General features: G+C 33.1%; 1 pseudogene; it reads right to left on the bottom strand.

The window, feature by feature from the left end:
• Positions 1-15723, bottom strand: part of LOC149543480 (ABC transporter G family member 11-like) — a 56578-nt pseudogene extending 40855 nt beyond the window's left edge.
• Between the last annotated feature and the right edge of the window lie 2701 nt (positions 15724-18424).

Raw genomic sequence — 18424 nt, 5'->3', positions numbered from 1 at the left:
TCGAATGAGCGGAAAAAGCATTTCACAACTTTGCCACCTTAACCATGGGTTCTCCTTAACTACATGTGAATATGCAAAAACCATTTAAGTTAATTTATACTCTCCATTGCAACCTCACAACTTGAAATATTGAACCCTATATGAGTACCTTTGATGGAGTGGCATCAATTTAGTTTAACTGCTTTTATTCAACAAGACACTCCTTCAAAAACTGTCTCTTGACACAGTGACTATGTGATGAAGAGTTTTTCCACCTTACCACTTTGACCTTGGGTTAAACTTAACCATTTGCAATTATGCGAAACCCATTGAACTTAACTACTATTGTTGACTTTTGCATCTTCACAACTTCAATTCCCTTAATCTAGAATTAATCTGTGATCATGTGGTTGACAGTGACTTGGTCCTTCACAACATTAACTTGAATGCTAGCATTAACTATCGCAAAGCCATGCTAAGGGTTATCCTAATAGTGTGCATCCTCATATCCCTAAGAATGGTTAGATCTCAAACCGAAGCAAGAAAGAGATGAAAGGCTTTAACATGATCCCATGTTGTATTGTATGCCAAGTCAGCCTGTCCTCACACATGTGTTCATCATGTCGGACTATCCTCATACGTGTGTTCATAAATAGAGTTGTCAAATTAAGGGAAAGGTGGTGAAAGTTGCGCAAAATAAAAGTACATTAAAAATTTTAATGATGCTACATACAGAAACTTAATTCCCCTTCACTCATAATGGCCAATGCACAAACAAAGTAGACATTTTTGAGTTTTCCTCTCAACTACTAAGGAGGAGATATTGAAAACATGTAACAATTTCATCCATATTTTCATGTCATTTTCATGATGTAGTTCAATATATTTATGCAATATCTATTTAATTTTTTTAGGCAGCTTCAGTTTTATTGAAACCACATTATAGTATCTGTCAAAATGGATAGTCAATCGTGTTAGCCTGTCATCGTATGTGTGTTCATAAATGGAGATGTAAAATTTACAAAAGGTGGTCCTTTGAAACATGAACTTGAATGCTAGTGTTAATAGCCACAAAGCCGCATTGAGGGTTATCTTGATTATGTGCATCCTCACAACCCTAAGAATAGTTAGATCTCAAACTAGAGCAAGAAGGTGATGAAAGGCTTTCGCATGCTCGCAACTTGAAATACTCAATATAGTGATGAGAAATAAAGAAGGCTTATCGCTATAAGATATAGTGATTAGCAAAAAATGAAAAACATATATAATCAATCCATCGATGAGTGATAGAGATGTTGTACTATATGCCAAGTCAGCCTGTCCTCATACATGTGTCCATTGTGTCAGACTATCCTCATATGTGTGTTCATAAAATTAAATAAATGGAGTCATCAAATTAAGGGAAAGGTGGTGAAAGTTGGTGCACAAAATCAAAGTACATTAAAAATATTAATGACAATGCATATGAAAACTCACTCCCCTTCACTCCACTCATAAGGGGTGACACACAACAAAAATAGACATTTTTTGATTTTGCATTAAACTATAGAGCCAAAAGTGGAAAGGCCAAAGCAGGGACAAAGCAGTTGGTGCCAAGCAAGTCTACAATTCCTGAAGAAACCCATAGGTGCATTTCTAGTGAAATGATTGTGAATTTGTAGTGTTTTCTTTATTGTATAATAATTTCTTGCTAACAGTGGTTGCGATACTGCAATTTACAGGAATGTGTAGTGCATAATCGTAGGGAGGAAACGATGATATCAGCTCAACTTATCAAGAAGGAAAAGTATGAATTGTTAGAGTAAATAATTAATTATTAATTATTTATTCTATTTACTTAAGTTTACTTAGGTTAGTGCATTCATTTAATGTTGTAGTGATGAGTTGTTGACAACACGAGAGTTTGTTCCCTTCTAGCATGTTCCACCTTTTTGTGGAAGTGTGCTTAGTTGTCAACCTTATATTCTACCACCTTCCAACTTGTTCTACAAGCTTCCATGAGGCCTTTATATTCGAGCTCTCTCTTTGTATTTTCTCAACTCATATTCCATTTTCATTGTAAATACAATTTTCTTGTTTTGCAATATGTTCTCTCTCTTGTCCATTTATGGTTTTTCCAAGCTCCACCTCTTCCTTCTTAGTTTCCCTTTGACAGGTTATTTGCATGTAGGTGATCTTAGTGAGTTGTGGAGTTGGATTTCATCAACTCCTACATGAATTAAAGATATGTGCACCCATTATTATACTTCCAATTGTGGGGCTTAATTAATTTTTATATCAAAAAAATTTCTATTGCTAAAGTTCAAACATTGATTCATTCTTAAATTAATGTTTAGTCAATAATTTCTTTTTCTTAATTGGCTCTTTCAAATTTTTCTAGGGGTAATATTGATTTATTGATTAAAAAATTACCAAAATTTCATCTATAGTTGCCATGTTTATAGATGGCCAAGCCATTGTACAAATAAAAACTACGCACCTATTGAAACTGAAACCTCACACCTGCAATACTAATAATAAAATAATAAAGTTAAAATTTATTGTCACCACCTATTTTGGACCTTTGCTTGGCCATTACAAAGGAAAAAAAAACTTTTATAAGCTTTAAAAAAAACTTTGTGCTTTGTGTCAATTTAGTGATTTTATTTTAGACAATGTTTGGTTAGTTATCTATCTCTACTTGGTGATGTCTTAAGTTGTTTTAGGCATGTGGACCGCCTCACAACAAAAAAATGACAGATTTCAAGAAAATCTTGCTAGAGAGCATTAACTTTACGTAGTAGAACATCCACTTGTTTCCTAAGCTTTGTGTCATTGTCCACTTGTAGAATCCATAAAATGGAATTAGTGCTAGAATGTTCTAGACTACCATCTATGGCCAAAAATCCATGGTTAAATTTATAATGAAATTTCTAATAGTGCCAATTTTTAAGCCATTTTTATACAAATTGGTGATAAATAACTATAAAAAGTAAATAATATCAGCAAAAAATTTTCTAATACAAACTGGGGATAAGTGAATACAAGTAAATAGAAAAGGTATAAAATGCCTTATATCTTTTCAATTTGGAAATGATTTGACAACTTTTGTATCTGTTTTCAATTTCAAAATTATTTCACTGATTTCTACGTGAGCTGGATGACTACTTAAGTGTATTTTTAATTGTAAATAAAATAATTTTGTAAAAACAAATTTTAGTTTAATTTAAAGATTGATCATTTTTATTGGCTTTTATTTTATTATTTATTTACAGTAGTAAAGTTTGATATAATTTGAAAATTATCATTAAAAATATAAATAAGTTTATAATATACATCTTATACTTATAATTATTTTAAATCAATAAAACAAATTAAAGTTAAAGATACAAATATATCTAATCAATTTTGATAATACTAAAGTTATTACAAGATTATATTATATGTCTAGAATATGGATATACAAAGATAGAGATGTAGATAGGTATACACATACAAGTTTAGAGAGGGAGGTGTCTATGTCTGTAAATAAGAAAGATGTAAAGATAAGGATATGGAAGTAGATAAAGGAAGTTCATGAGTGAGAGAGAGTGAGATAGAACAAATGTATATGTTTCCTAAGTGGATCTTAGATCGTCTATTGTAGACCAAATAATTGACTAGAAGCAAAAGAATTGAAAGAGTATGTGATAAATGCTATCACTCACTTGGAAATGTTAAATCTTTATAGCTAGATTATTTACTATACTTACATTTAACTTAAGTCAAAATGATTTAAGTAATATACTTTAATAGTAATGTGTTATAATTAATATATTGTGGAAGAAATATTTAGGAACCTCTACAATGTTATATTTGTTTTGGGTTTTAAATTGGTACAAAAAAAACAAGGATAGGTGGAGAGGGAAGGAGGGAGAGAGAGAGAGAGAAGATGGGAAGATCTATAGGGAGAGAGGAAGAGAAAGGTGGAAAGAGTGGTGGTGACATGAGTGTGTGTAAAACTAGAGTTTTTGTTTATATTATGCAAATTTAAATTCTAAATTAATTATCTAATTAATTAAGTACAAAATTATGATATATAAAAATGTTCTCTCAAGAAATAAGGTTAATATTTAAATACTTATTTAAATTAGAATATAATAATTTAAAAAAATTATAGTAAATTCATAACAATTCATTATTTTCTATAACATGAATGTATTGTAAAAATAATAAATACTCTAAAAAAAAATTTCTTTACTAAATTTTGAAAGTGTTTTTCTGTTGAAATAATTATTTTCCTTTAATTAACATATATTATTTTCAACAATAAGCTTTGTTACAATGACAATATTTGAGGACAGTATTCAATACAAATTTCACCAAAACCTAGCTCATATTAATTAATATAAAGATAGTGATAGGGAGGTAGACAAGGAGGGTTTGTGAGTTGGGAGAGACATATGCAAATAGAAATAGATAGATATAGATTCATAAATATTGATATATATTACTATCAACGTAATTCTTGCACCTTTTAAAGGTGTAAGTGCTAGTTAGAGATTTTTCATTAGTAGCCACAATCTTATGAATATAGTCACCCAATTTATATGACTTTCTATACGCATGGATATAGCCTTCAAGATCATAATGGGCCCAAGGATCCATGGTGTACATATGATACTCATTTTATAATTTGTGCCCAATTTTTTCATAAGACTTGGTGGCACAAATAGTAAAATCTCCAAAAGACAGAACAACAAGGAGAAAAGTTTGTTTCATTTGCTTCCCTCCAAACTGTTGTTTTCTTGACTATGACATCTATCTCACAATTTCCAAATAAGCAATTCCATCTGGTAGTGAGGCTAGTAACTAGTAGGACATCCCTTCAAATCCATATACTCTAATACAAGTGAAATAGTCATAGGCATACCAATCACCCCAATTGTGTTTAATTTTTTCTCCTTGCCCATTATCTTTAGGTATTACAAACCTCTTTATGTCAGGGCTAATGGAAGGGAAAGCTTGATATCCAAACAATGATTATAAAGGCTGAACAAAATAATCCAAAAAGGTAAGGTAACATGAGGCACTATATGTATAGTCCCACATAGAAGTCCACATCTGAACTGGCTTATCTTCTCCATTAGTTTCCTTTATATTTAATTTCAAATTCTTGTGCCACATATCTCTCATTTGACCATAATACAAAATCATGTGCATAAGCAAAGAATAATGCCCAAAAATAGGAGTATTGATATCTTTGAAATTAACAAAATAGGTATGAATATTGTCAACAACATACTCAGCATAATCATAGGGCCTAGGCTCCAACATTTGGACATCAAAAGCTAGCACCATAGGTCCAATCTCCATCAGATCGAGAACCTCCATTGCTCCAACTTGTCCATAAGAATGATATGCCATGTCAAAGTATGTTGAATGATGGCCCATCTGCTTCAGTAAGTGGCTCTTTCTTGACCTCATGTAACATTAGGTTCCATTATATGTATGATATATCTTACCTCTCGTATTCATTCTTTAATTTTGTGAATGATAGCCTTTTGGTGAGCCCATCCATTAGCTTGAAAACTTCATTCAGAGAATCAATGGAAATCTCCACGAATTTTTTCCCTGTACCATCATATATACATATGTCATCAACATTGTATTCACCAACAATAACCTTCAGCAGTTCAACATTCACAAACACATTTGGCATAGTCAATTTCCCAAAATTCATCACCCATGGATGACATATGGGCCCCTTCTAATCCCTTCTGACATAGTGATACAAGACAAGTTCATATCCTTGTGTTCTTGTCCATATATCTCTGACTTCACTGTACTTGTCTTCCAATTTATTTGGAGAAGCAAATTTACTCCTTCTAGATTTATGCCTGGCAAACTCCATTTGTTCAATCAAGTCTTCATTCAACTTCCTTGGAGGAATTTCATCTTCTATCTTCTACATCTTTTATGTTTTCCCCTTCTTTACCTTCTCAGTCTTTCTCTTTACTGATGAATTGGAGCCTTCCATTTTTTTGCAAATTGTTACTTCAGGAAGCTGTGGAAAATCTCACAATTCTTTACAAACTCTCTGCTTGTGGGATGCATGATGATCAATTTCTTGGTAAGACTATCTTGAGTTTAGGGAGGGAATGAGTTCAGGTATAGGCTAATCTCAAAAAAAAAAGTACCAAAGACAAACTAAAGTCAATTTTTTTTTCCAGATTCATGAAAATATAGTGATTTTTTTTTTCAATTTTTTTGTTGTTTTTAACTATAAACTATGCATATCATGACTTGATCAAACACTGAAATTTTCAAAAAAATCCATGATTCTTTTGATCTTTTAAAATTTGGTCAAGTGTACATTTTTATGGGAGGATAGTTGCATCCTTGTAAGTGTGTCAATAGTCATTTCTCTTCACTACTCACCTACTCCATGAAAAATATTCAAAAAAGTGATCGTTGTAACTCCTAGCAGAAAACATGTACACACCATTGATCACTTTAGCTCATTATTCCTAATAGAGATCTATTAGATTTTTCTCTTTTATCACTATAGTAATAACAATAACCCTAATGCTCATCGTCATATCCATTTTCATGTAAAAGAGATCTGTGATCAAAATTGTCTTCTCGCTATAATCTATAGCGATCCTTCTTATAACCATACTGCTTTGTCATCATAACACATAGCGAAATACATCTCTTCATCGCATTTGACTATCTCCATTGATGTACAAAACTAGATAACATCATGAGGTCACAACAAGGAGTCCCTTCACTTCAAACAGTCCTGCGAGCCTACACAACCACAAAAATGCACCACAATTCTCAAACTACAGTATTCCTACACAAGCACAAAAATGCACCATGTTCTCAAACTGCAGCATTCCTACACAAGCACAAAAATGCACCACAGTTCTTGAACTGAAGAAAGATATTCATTCAATATTTGACTCATGCAATGTAGCTCCTTTGACATACAAAACTACACAATGTTTAAAGCTATAGCAGTATATGATAAAAGTATAGCAATGGTTACAATGACAAAACCTTTCGAGGATTAACATGAGATACATATAATAGATTAACATATGAGTTTCAGAGAATGCTTATATAAATGACTATTACTATGAAAAGGCTAAACAAATGTTGCAACAAACATCAACAAACTTAGTTGTAGCCAATCTTGGAATGATGGTAGTGATCATGATGTCCTAAATGTCTGAGTGAGTTTTTATGTGGTTTTCAATATTTTAAACTTCCCCTTTGCAATTTCAATCTCCTATGATGGGGAGAGATTGCAAGTGGCACCTGCTTGTCAAACTTGAAGTGCAAGACAAAGGTGATGGAATCAAGCCTTTTTCAATGGATGTAGTTGAGTGGACTATATTTCAGTCTAATGAAGATGTGGGTATAGACTTCCTTGTAGCTATTCCACTACACAAACTTGATGCATTTATCTCAGGGTAATCAAAGTGGGAGGTACAACATGTGGTTTCATCCATGTGAGACATGACAATAACAATCATGCAAACTACAAGGAAGGCAAAGAGAAATTCAATTCTAGGTGATTAGAGATGCAATCAGTAGTTTGTGTTTGTTATGAAACTGTACCATAACCTTTATGAGTTAAACTTAGATTTCCTATTCTTTATGTGCAATTATTGGTGTTCTTTTGGGCCAAATGATAAGAGGACAAAATCACCGACAAAGAAATGTCATTGTAATTTTATTAAGAAAAGGAGTTGACAATGCCACTTCAATGTAAAGGTTATGTTGGGTAGACTAGATGTTGTTATTATCAGCTACCCTGATATGTTACACATAGATGATGAAGGTTTGCATTGTCATGAAATAATTGATCCAAGCAATGAGCCACAGGCTAATTTTTTCCCGAACCTATCTGTCGAATGCAAGGCTTACATAGAGGCCCTTTTGGAAATGGATGTGAGTGTGGATGCTATAATGGATAGACATCTGAGCGGTCCATATTTTGTGGCTATATTGTAAAGGGATACTTGCCTATCTCAAAAAGATGTCATGTATTATTAGAGGAGATTTAAGTGTGGTAGAGCACAAAAGGATGTCAATGATACAATTAGTATTATTAAATGGAGAGAAGAGGACTGAACTAATTTCTTTTATTGGCAGAAGCCATAGATAGATGATAGACCTTTCATCATAGGTTTCCAAACCCATTGGATACTTGACATGATGCTCATACACTCTCATAATTCTATAATATCCATGGATTCCACTTTTGGAACAAACAAATATGGGGTGAGACATGTGCAACTAGTTTTTACCATTAATACTTTGTTCTTCTTCTTCTTAAATGGAAATAATGTGTCGCAAGTCATTTTTAACTTCTTAATTGATTGTAGTACTAGCTATATTCACTTGTCATCTTTGATGAACATCAGTTAGGGGTTCCAGTTGCATGGGTTGTCTCATCTCACAATAAGATCAAGGACATCTAATGATCGTTCTTTGTCATCTATACATGAGGAAAGGTGGCTATAAATGATTGGACAATCAATGCCTTCTTGACTAGCAATGTGAACACTGAAATACAGGCAATTGAGTAAGGGATGCAACAATATATAACTTTGACTGCATGTTTCAACTTTTTTAACATTTATATCTTCCAAGTTTTTCCCTAGCAAAGGAAATGAATTTCATCTTCATGTCCACCAGGGTTGCTTTCAATTGTCATGTCATTCTGTGCATTTAGCACATTCGTTGGGCATGGTTGAAGAACATGTTGAAGTATGCATCAAAAGATAGAGTGAAGTCAATATTTGATTGGCTCGAGATGATTATGAACACAATGGGTGAGAATGAGGATACCACTTATAGGCTATTAGATGATTTTTTTGTTGAATTATTTGATCAGCAAGATTTCTTAGTATACTTTCAGAGGACATGGTGCGAAGGAGATGGTCATATATGTAAGACATTATGCTCTCTTATTTTTAACTATTGTTACACTAACTTTGTATGAAATCTCATCCCCCATCACACACATAGAAATGTGGGCCAAAGTGTTCAAAATCTCCCCCATGCAAACTAGGATACAAATGTTGCCATTGAATCTTATCATTGCATGTTGAAGATGTGGTACCTTCACCACCGTCAAAAGAAATGTCATGTCGAATGGATCATCTATACTTCACCCTGGTTTATAGGATGGAACCATTCTATAGACAATAGTAGAAGTTATAGGAATTCAATTTCATCAGGAACTACAAGCTACAAAGTTTGTACAAAAGTATAAATTAGTCACACACAATTCCTGAAGATGATTTCATTACTAATGAAACTAGACTAGGATACTATTTTTTGAAGAGCCAGACTACAAGCAATTATTATGTTGTCAGACCCTTCAGCGATCAGTTGTATATGTGTGATTATCCTTGGGCCCTGCAGGGTAACACATGCAAGCACACATTAAAGGTTTTAGCTATGATTACTGACAAGTATACATGTTCTCCTAATTTAGTCTTCCATGTAATTTGGCTTGCACTTAAGATTCATGTGCCTCTGACATAACTATTGCGATGGGGACAAGTAATTTATGCAAACAAGATTATTCCAGTAACTTACTGACATAAAACCCACCACCATAACCACAATTGCTTGTGGAGAAAAGTCCCCCTGAAATGACACATGAAACTATTTAGAGAGTTGACTACTACAAAGAATCCATGGCATTGTTGAACACTGCCACACATATAAGGCCAGAGTTTGACAAAGAAGCCAAAACATTCCATGAATGTGTGAAATTATTTTGGAATGATCTTTGACATTTTTCGTCTTGTCCCATTCACTCTTACTCCAAACACTAACCCATCTGCTACTAGAATAGTACAGATGCATCTGTGGTTTAGCCCAACCTTGGTATGAGTCCCTTGGAAGCGACAATGGTAGCATGTCTCTCAGCATAAAAATATGAATCATGATCCTTCATAGTCATTTCCAAACCCACAATCATTCATTTTTCCCACTAAGGAATGTAGAAGGGGGAGGACTAAGAAGGAGTCATTGCATGTACCTGAAGTTAGTGGTCACCCTACGTCTACTTCATTGAATATTGGTGAGCACTCATTGGCATTTCATTGTGGGAAATATGCACTACATCTGTTCAAGCTTCATAGAATATTATGTTTTTTTTAATTGTCAATATAAACTTTCTCCCAATTTAATGTATATAATTGGCAACCAGGCCCAACATCTTCGTCTACAAACCGTCGACGTCAATTGTCATTTCACCATGTAAGTGGGGAAGATGTTACAGAGAGAGGCTTGTGCGGCAAAGACATTACAGAGGGAGGCTAGTGTGAAATGGATGAGGCTATCCTTCCTAAAAACTATACAATTGACCAATTTCCAAAAAATCCAAAATATCATGAATTTTCCTGAAAATGTGGAATGATCAGTAATTAATGTAAGATAGTTTTTTTGGTCTAATGAAAAAAAATTACAAGAATTGAAGATTACAATATGGATATGAAAATTGAATAATTTAAGAGATAAGAATATTGATTAAGAAACCTTTTCAATCATTTTAAGATTTTACAAGTATTAACAACTAATTGTCATTTTTTAAATGACTAAAAAAACTTATACTCATCTTCATTTTCATATTTCAAAGCAACAAACAATTGATTTTACTATTAAAATAAAACCTATAGAAGGATTAGGGTTTGATATGCTTTACTGTTAAATTAATCTACTTATTTATTTAATCTATATAAGCTAATTTAAGTATATAAAGTTTAATTTACTTCTCCAAAGTTAGATTTAAGTATTTGAATATTGATTTAACTTCTCTTCATAAATCAAAACTAGCACGTGTGCCACTAAAAGGTGCAAGGAGAAGCCAATAGATAAATAGAAGAAAGATTTCAACTAATTTTATAATAAGTATACAAAAATATAAGTATTTACACATCTATCATTATATATTATAATTTAGCACATTTTTTATAATAATTTTCATATATTTTGGCTCCTTTGAATAATTATCATCTACTTTGGATCAATTAAGATTAGACAAAGATCTAGTCATCTTGAAATTATTTCTTGTATATTAAAGATAATATTATTTTTTAGTTGACCTCAAATGAATGATTGAAAAAATATGTGTACATGAACCTTGTAGAAGAAGAGAAGCATTGACTAATAGTTCATATCAATTGTTACTATTGAATAAGACAATTTTTTAAATTGTTAGGAAGAACAATGAAACAAAATGATGAAATGCTTATTACTATAGTGTTGAGCATTGAATAGGTGCCCATGGATGAAATTAAATCCTGGGATTGGTCTTTCACATGTAAAATTATGTTCATGTTTACCTTGCAACAACCATAGCTTATCAATGCTATCTTCTATCATGGAAAACAATATAATTAAGAGGTTTTTTCATACCTTGCAACAAGCTTGTATTATGAGGGAAAATCGATAAACTAACCAAATTGCCAATGATATCTATGATAGTGAATCAAATGGATTACTTGAAATTGTAGATATAGAGGAAAACCAATAGGAAAACTAATGATCCAACCTATTTCTTTTCCTTTCTTGTTATTATTTTTTTAATTAATTTGTATTAAAGTTGTAATCATTTTGCAAAGACAAACTGCAGAATGGAGAGTCAATTATGTTTTATATAGGTCCATTATGATTTTAATTATATTAGGGAAAAAATTAATCTGTATAGAACGAGTACAATTGAATCTGGCCATTCTACTAAGCACAAGTAATTGCTAGATACTTAGAGTTGATTAATTTAACTTTGAAATCAAAAAACATAGATGTACCATTTAACTATAATGCACAACTAATCAATTCCATCATTACAATAATTTTTTTATAAGTTTTATAATGGTTACCTCTATTTGAATGATGCTCTCAAATGCAAATTGTAAAATGTAAAACATAGCTAAAGTAATAAAAAACTAGTATATTTTTTTCTAAATTAAAATCCAACAATTTCTTTAATAGGATGACGGTTTCAAGAGTATGATATAATTATGCTTTGTACTCTTTATTGTGGGAAACATGAATCCTCCTTTAACTCATTTTCTTGTTACATGTGATTTCTTATAATATATGTGATTTCTTCTCTCCATCAAATAAGTCACTCAATACTATTTTAACATGAATTATGTCTTTTGACTTTTGTGCACCAGAGCATAATTTGGAAAAAAATGGTTGTCCATAACCAAGGATTTCGAAGGAGGGAAGGTGTGAAATGGAAGTCACCATAAAATAATTGGATTAAATTCAATTTTGATGGCGCTTCAAAGGAAATCCTAGAAAAGCAGGAGGAGGAGGAGTGTTTCATAATGCAGAAGGGCATATCCTGACTGCATATGTTGAAGCTTATGGAATGAAAACATCATACAATGCTGAAGCTAGAGCATTACTAAAAGGTATCTAGATTGTAGTAGAACATGAATGGAAAAAATTGGAAATACAAGGTGACTACATGACTATTGTCAAAGCTCTTAGTAATGAGGACTATGGAAATTTGAAAAAAGATGTTATAATTCAGAATTCTACAAATCTATGTAAAACTTTTGAATAATGGAAATGTACTCAAATCTATGGACAAGGGAACACATTAGCAGATGTGATGGCTAATTATGGTGTATATCCTTGATCTAATGGCAGTAGCAAAATCTGGACCAAATACTAGCCCCCACATTTGACTGATGTGACTAATAAAGAAATGGCTAACCCATTGCATCTGATGTTACAACAATGCAATGCACAAGGAGGACATTGAGATACAATCATAACTATTGTTTACGTATTTTTATAAATATATTTAATGTATTTTTTTGGGTGAGATTTAGTTTAGTTTTATAATATTTTACTTTTGAAATTTTTTAGTATAATATTTAAATTTAAATAAAGAAAACCAAAATAACTATTTAATAAATTTGATTTTAGTAGTAGATAAATGAAATTACTAAATAATTTGATCAATTATCAATATTATAATACATTAATTTCAACATATGAATGAACATTTGTAAATGAATTTCATAATAACAACACACAAAGATCAAATCATAAGCACCAACCCTGAGTTTAATTGTTGTTGTATATCTTTTGTGGCTTCACAACTACAAATTTTAATTTTCCATTTAACTTTGTCAAGTTGTGATCATAAGCTTTCATTGCTTCATGACTGCAATCTCACATTACTCTTAACTGCCTGCGAAGCTACGATGGCTTCCAAACTTGACCACCATGGTTATCTCCCACAATGTCGCAACTTAAAATATTTTAAGCCAAAACCAAGCTGGGATCATGCAATGTCGCGATGACCTTTATCCTGACTGCTTTGCACCTTCATAGCTTCCAAAACTGTTGGTGATCATAATGGAGCAATGGAGTGACCAAGACAATTTCACAAGATCTCAACTAAAAACATGATAGAGGTGAGACTTACAATATGAAAAGAATCAAAGGACTTGGGAATATAGAAAATTAAATGAATGACCAAGGTTTTTGATGTATCCCTATTTCAACGGGATAGGCTAATCTCCATCCAAAATGCACTAAAGATAAAACAAAGTCATACTTTTCTTTTTCTATAATCACAAAAATGTAATGATCCTTTTCCAATTTTTTTGTTGTTTTTTACTACAATCTATGCATGAAAATATGGATGAAACTATTATGCATTTTTTATATTATGACTCGTTAAAAATATTGAAATATGCATGAAATTGTAATGCAGTTTTGATAATACCCTAAACTTACTATTTGATAACAATATCCATTTATGGATGAAACCATAATGCATTTTCAATAAAACTAAAGCTACCCCAAAATATTCAACATATATCATATAAATGTACCAGATTACATAATGAAAGTATGGATGAAACAATTTTGTGTTTTCAAACTACCTAATCTAATCTAAAGGGGGTGATACACCAAAATAGTTTGTTTAGTCTTATCTCTACCTAACAATGCACTATTCACCAATATAATCTCAAAATACACTAATTCAACCTTTGCTTTAATTCAACAATCACATGTAGACCAGAAACCAAATGAGATGCTACAAGGAAGGAACTTCAATCTATATCATTCAAGGCCAAATAGATACAGTCATGCACATTGAAGAATTGAGGCAATACATTGACAAAGGCAAGAAGGTTTTGCAATTATATTAATGAGAGAATGAGGTACAATAAAGAAGTACATTCATTCATTGAAAAAAGGAAATTATAGTAGCAAAGCATATGATACAATTGCTATACAATCATAGAAAAGATCGACTAGAGTGATTACAAAACTTGCTTTTATAGTTTAAGCATAATTGAGAAACTACATGAAGTTCAAACTCTAACTAGGTAGAGTTGAGGTTGTAGAGGAGCAAAAACTGTTGATTAGAAAAGATCATGCTTAGACGCATGTCCCTATACATAAAATCTAATCTTTTATGTGCATATCTAGCCCTTAGAAGACATAAATGATGGCTATTATCTTCCTGATTGGGTAGATGGAAAACCAAAGCAGTGGAGGAAAGAAACTACATTAAACAAGGGGACAAGATCATGCTAAGTAAGTCATGTCATCATTTGAATAATCAACCTTGCTATGAGGCCCAATCTTCTTACAGTATTCTGCCATCCCATCTAGCTCTCTATCCTATGTTCACCTATTGACTACCTTAGATCGTGGCTTCCCAGCTTAGTTTCCAACTTAACTATCTTGCCTTGTGAAACAAAAACATCCCTATCCTTTGCTTTATCACTACTTCGCAACGTAGCATCTCCTTAATTTTCTAATTGTTGCGACCGTGTGAAGCCACCTCACTAACTATCATCATACCATCACCACCAAAAACTTGATTGCAATATTAACCCTACGATGATGTGTACTCTGTATTTTATTGTTTCGCAACCCTAGCCATGATCTATCAGTAATTGTGTGCAACAGTGTGAGCAAGGCATTTCGTAACTTTGTGGCTCTAACCATGGGCAGACGTCAACCATGAGTGATCATGTGAACATTTGACTTGAATGAGCTATTGACTTTAGTAGTTCACAACTTAACAAATTGAAGCCATTTGATAGAGTGCATCGATTGATCATTTTTCCCTCATTCAATGAGAAAGACTTGAACCCTGTGACGATGCGATTAAAGACCTCACACAAACTAGGCCCACTGAGACGTGTTTGCTTGCCAGTCATTTGCAACCTAAACCTGAGGCTTAGCATTTAACCCTACGATGAAGTGACCAAAGGAATTTCACCACTTTGTAGTCTAAATTGTGGCTATCTTGTAACCCTTTATGACCTCGCGAAAGCATTGGATTTGACTAGGCTTTTGACTTTCTCATGTTCATATCTTAAACCTTTGAAGCTCATCGATGGAGTTAAATCAATCCAACTGATCTTCTTTCATTCGATTCATAATTTTGCAACCTCGTAGCCTAAACCTAAGGTAAGTCTTAACCATGCGCGATGATGCAAGAGCACATGAATCTGAACTATTGTAGTTAACTTCGCACGGTTGCAAATTGAAACCATTCGATAGAGCACATTGATTGATCAGTTTTCCCTCATTTGATAAGAAAGACTTGAACCCTACGACAATGCAATGAAAGACCTCACATGAACCAAGCCCACTGAGACATGTGTCTGCTCGCTGATCATTTGCAACCTGAACCTGAGGTTTAGCATTTAACCCTATGATGAAGCAACCAAAGGCATTTTGCCACTTCGCAATCCGAATCATGGTTATCTCGTAACCTTTTGCGACCTCATGAAAGCATTGGGTTTGACTAGGCTTTTGACTTTCACATGTTCGTAACTTAAATATTTGAAGCTCATTGATGGAGTTAAATCGATCCAATTGATCTTCTTTCATTTGATTCATAATTCAGCAACCTCATAGCCTAAACCTAAGGTAAGTCTTAACCATGTGTGATGATGCGAGAGCACATGAATCTGAACTACTGTAGTTAACTTCGCATGGTCGCAACTTGAATCTACTTAAGCTTGAAACTGCTTGTGATCATGGGAGCAAGGAAAAAATTGCGTCATCACAGCTTGAATGCTTCCTTCAATATGAATTTTCTATGAATATTATAATTGAAGTGATCATGGTTGTCACCCTAGATATTTGAATTTCTACGAAGGGCGGCAAAACGGTTAATAGCTAACTCATTTCAAATGTTTAGCTCTGCGGTGAAGTAATGACAATGGCTAATCGGAGGTATGTAAATAGTTATCTAACTTCATGCAACATTAATAGGTCCACGAAACCACATCGAATGAGTTTGCATTGGTGATAAGAATTCATACAAAAGTAGTCCATGGTGACAATTCCATTGGAACTCCATTACTTGGCTTCTATACGAGATTGCATAATTAATAAAAAAAACTATCCAAAACTGTCAGTTCAATGAAGCATTCGTCAAACACACCGATAGGACACCCAGGGAAGGACACGGAACAACCGTAGATGGGTCTAGATGGGTCCATGGGATGTATCCCGAATGTATGTATCATGTCATAAAAATGATGAATGTATCATCGATTTTTTTGTTCCTATACAGCGAGACAATTTTGTGGGAGGATAGCTGCGTCCAAATTTGACAAGGAAAAGTCCTCCTACCCTTGTTTGATATCTTGATGGGCATCAATTTTTGGATGGTAAGTTAGAACTTGTGGCCCAAAAAAAGGCCAATCGGTGGATGACTAGACTGCTACTTGGGCGATGACTGATTTCTACAGTTGATGTGGCAACTTGTACATCAACTTTTGTTTCAGCAATACAAATGTGGCAGTACAATTACCATTATATGCCACAAAAAGGCACGAGAATGAGCTTAGGATCTATAATGCGCCCGATGTGGAATGATCTTTGGACCCAAACAGATGATCCACTTGCAATTCAGATCTTTTCTAATACCGTTGACTGAATCCTCCGCGTGTGATCGGATCTGCATGATTGCAGTCAGATTGATGAGTTATAATAGTCAAATCACGTGGAGACTGCAAATGTCGAATGTGCACCCTGAATGTATGTTGAATCAGGATCCTTGGGTTTCGGGAATCCATGATCTCTGCGGAGTTGGGAGGTTTCCCGACTGTTGGGGTGATGAAGATCAGGGGTCGAATCGTTATGCCGCTATGGGTGTGAGGGCTCCCAAACGATGAGAATCAGAGAGCTAGCCGCGGGGTTTAATTCCACATTGCTACAGATGTCAGAATTTGATTTTAACCTTGATGATTACCATTGTTATCTTGCTGGGTACAGTCATTGTTGTTTCCATGTTGGAGGTTTTATCCTAACAGAAATGATATGATCAAATGCATATAAATATTGATCAAATGATAGTGGGTAATTCGATGACTACATAATAGAAGTTCTTCAATATATAGGCAATGAAGATGATTGGAGTCATACTAAGAGATAAGCATAACAACAAAATTCATGTCTACTAAAGGTGGATTATCCTCCATTGTGCATGAAAGTATGTGCACCAATGAGAGGATAAGAACACAAAGGTGTATTACACAAAGAGAGATACAAGACAACATGTGCTCAAACAAAGTTCAAACTACTCTATTGTCTACATGAAAACTCATATGAATATGAAAATGCAAACTCTATTGTCTACACAAAAACTCATATAAATATGCAAACTCCTAGCTGTCTACATGACAACTAATATTAAAATATATTAATCTAAGTAAACTTAAGTAAAGTGTATAGTAAATAGTTATCTACACCAACAATAATCTTGAGAAATAGAGATTTGTTACATTTTATCTAAGTAAGCTTCACAAACAAAGTATAAGAAACTTTAGAAATAGGACATCTCAATGCTACTTATGATGATCACAAATAATGGGATTGGCTATAAAAATGTGATTAATAAAATAAAATTTGAGACTTTAATGTGTCAGAATACCTTGGTAAGTCACAATTTGTAGGTTGTCGTCTCCATTTTTTGTATTCTAAATCATTATGTAGATTACCCCCACAATTAAAATCTTGGTTCAAATAGGTGTGATGAAAAGTAGTCCCCTTAATAGCACACACACAATAAAAATAAAGAAATAAAAACAAGTTGCAAGAACAAAAAATTGGATTCTTATCATCTCCAAAAGTACATAAATAAAAATTTCAAAAATATAACATGCAAAGACGTGGGAATTTTCCACACAATATTAATATGTAAGCCAAAGCCACTATATACATGCCTAGAACTATCCTAGAGAACACTAGAAGCCTTCTTTAAATAGACAATTTCTACTACCTAAGAAGGTTCTAGAAATTTTAACCCTAGACCCTAAAGTCAACAAACCCTAAATTATTATTATTATTCATAGTTTATTACATTGGAGTAGGCACCGAAAACTTTCAAAACTCAATAAATTTTTATACGAAATTCATTTTCGATTATTTCAGGTTGCATGACTTTCAA

Source organism: Cupressus sempervirens, chromosome 8 (genome assembly GCF_028749045.1).
Source record: "Cupressus sempervirens isolate cs-2001-9-10 chromosome 8, ASM2874904v1, whole genome shotgun sequence".
NCBI lineage: Eukaryota > Viridiplantae > Streptophyta > Pinopsida > Cupressales > Cupressaceae > Cupressus > Cupressus sempervirens.
This window is presented reverse-complemented; position numbering and strand designations above follow the sequence as displayed.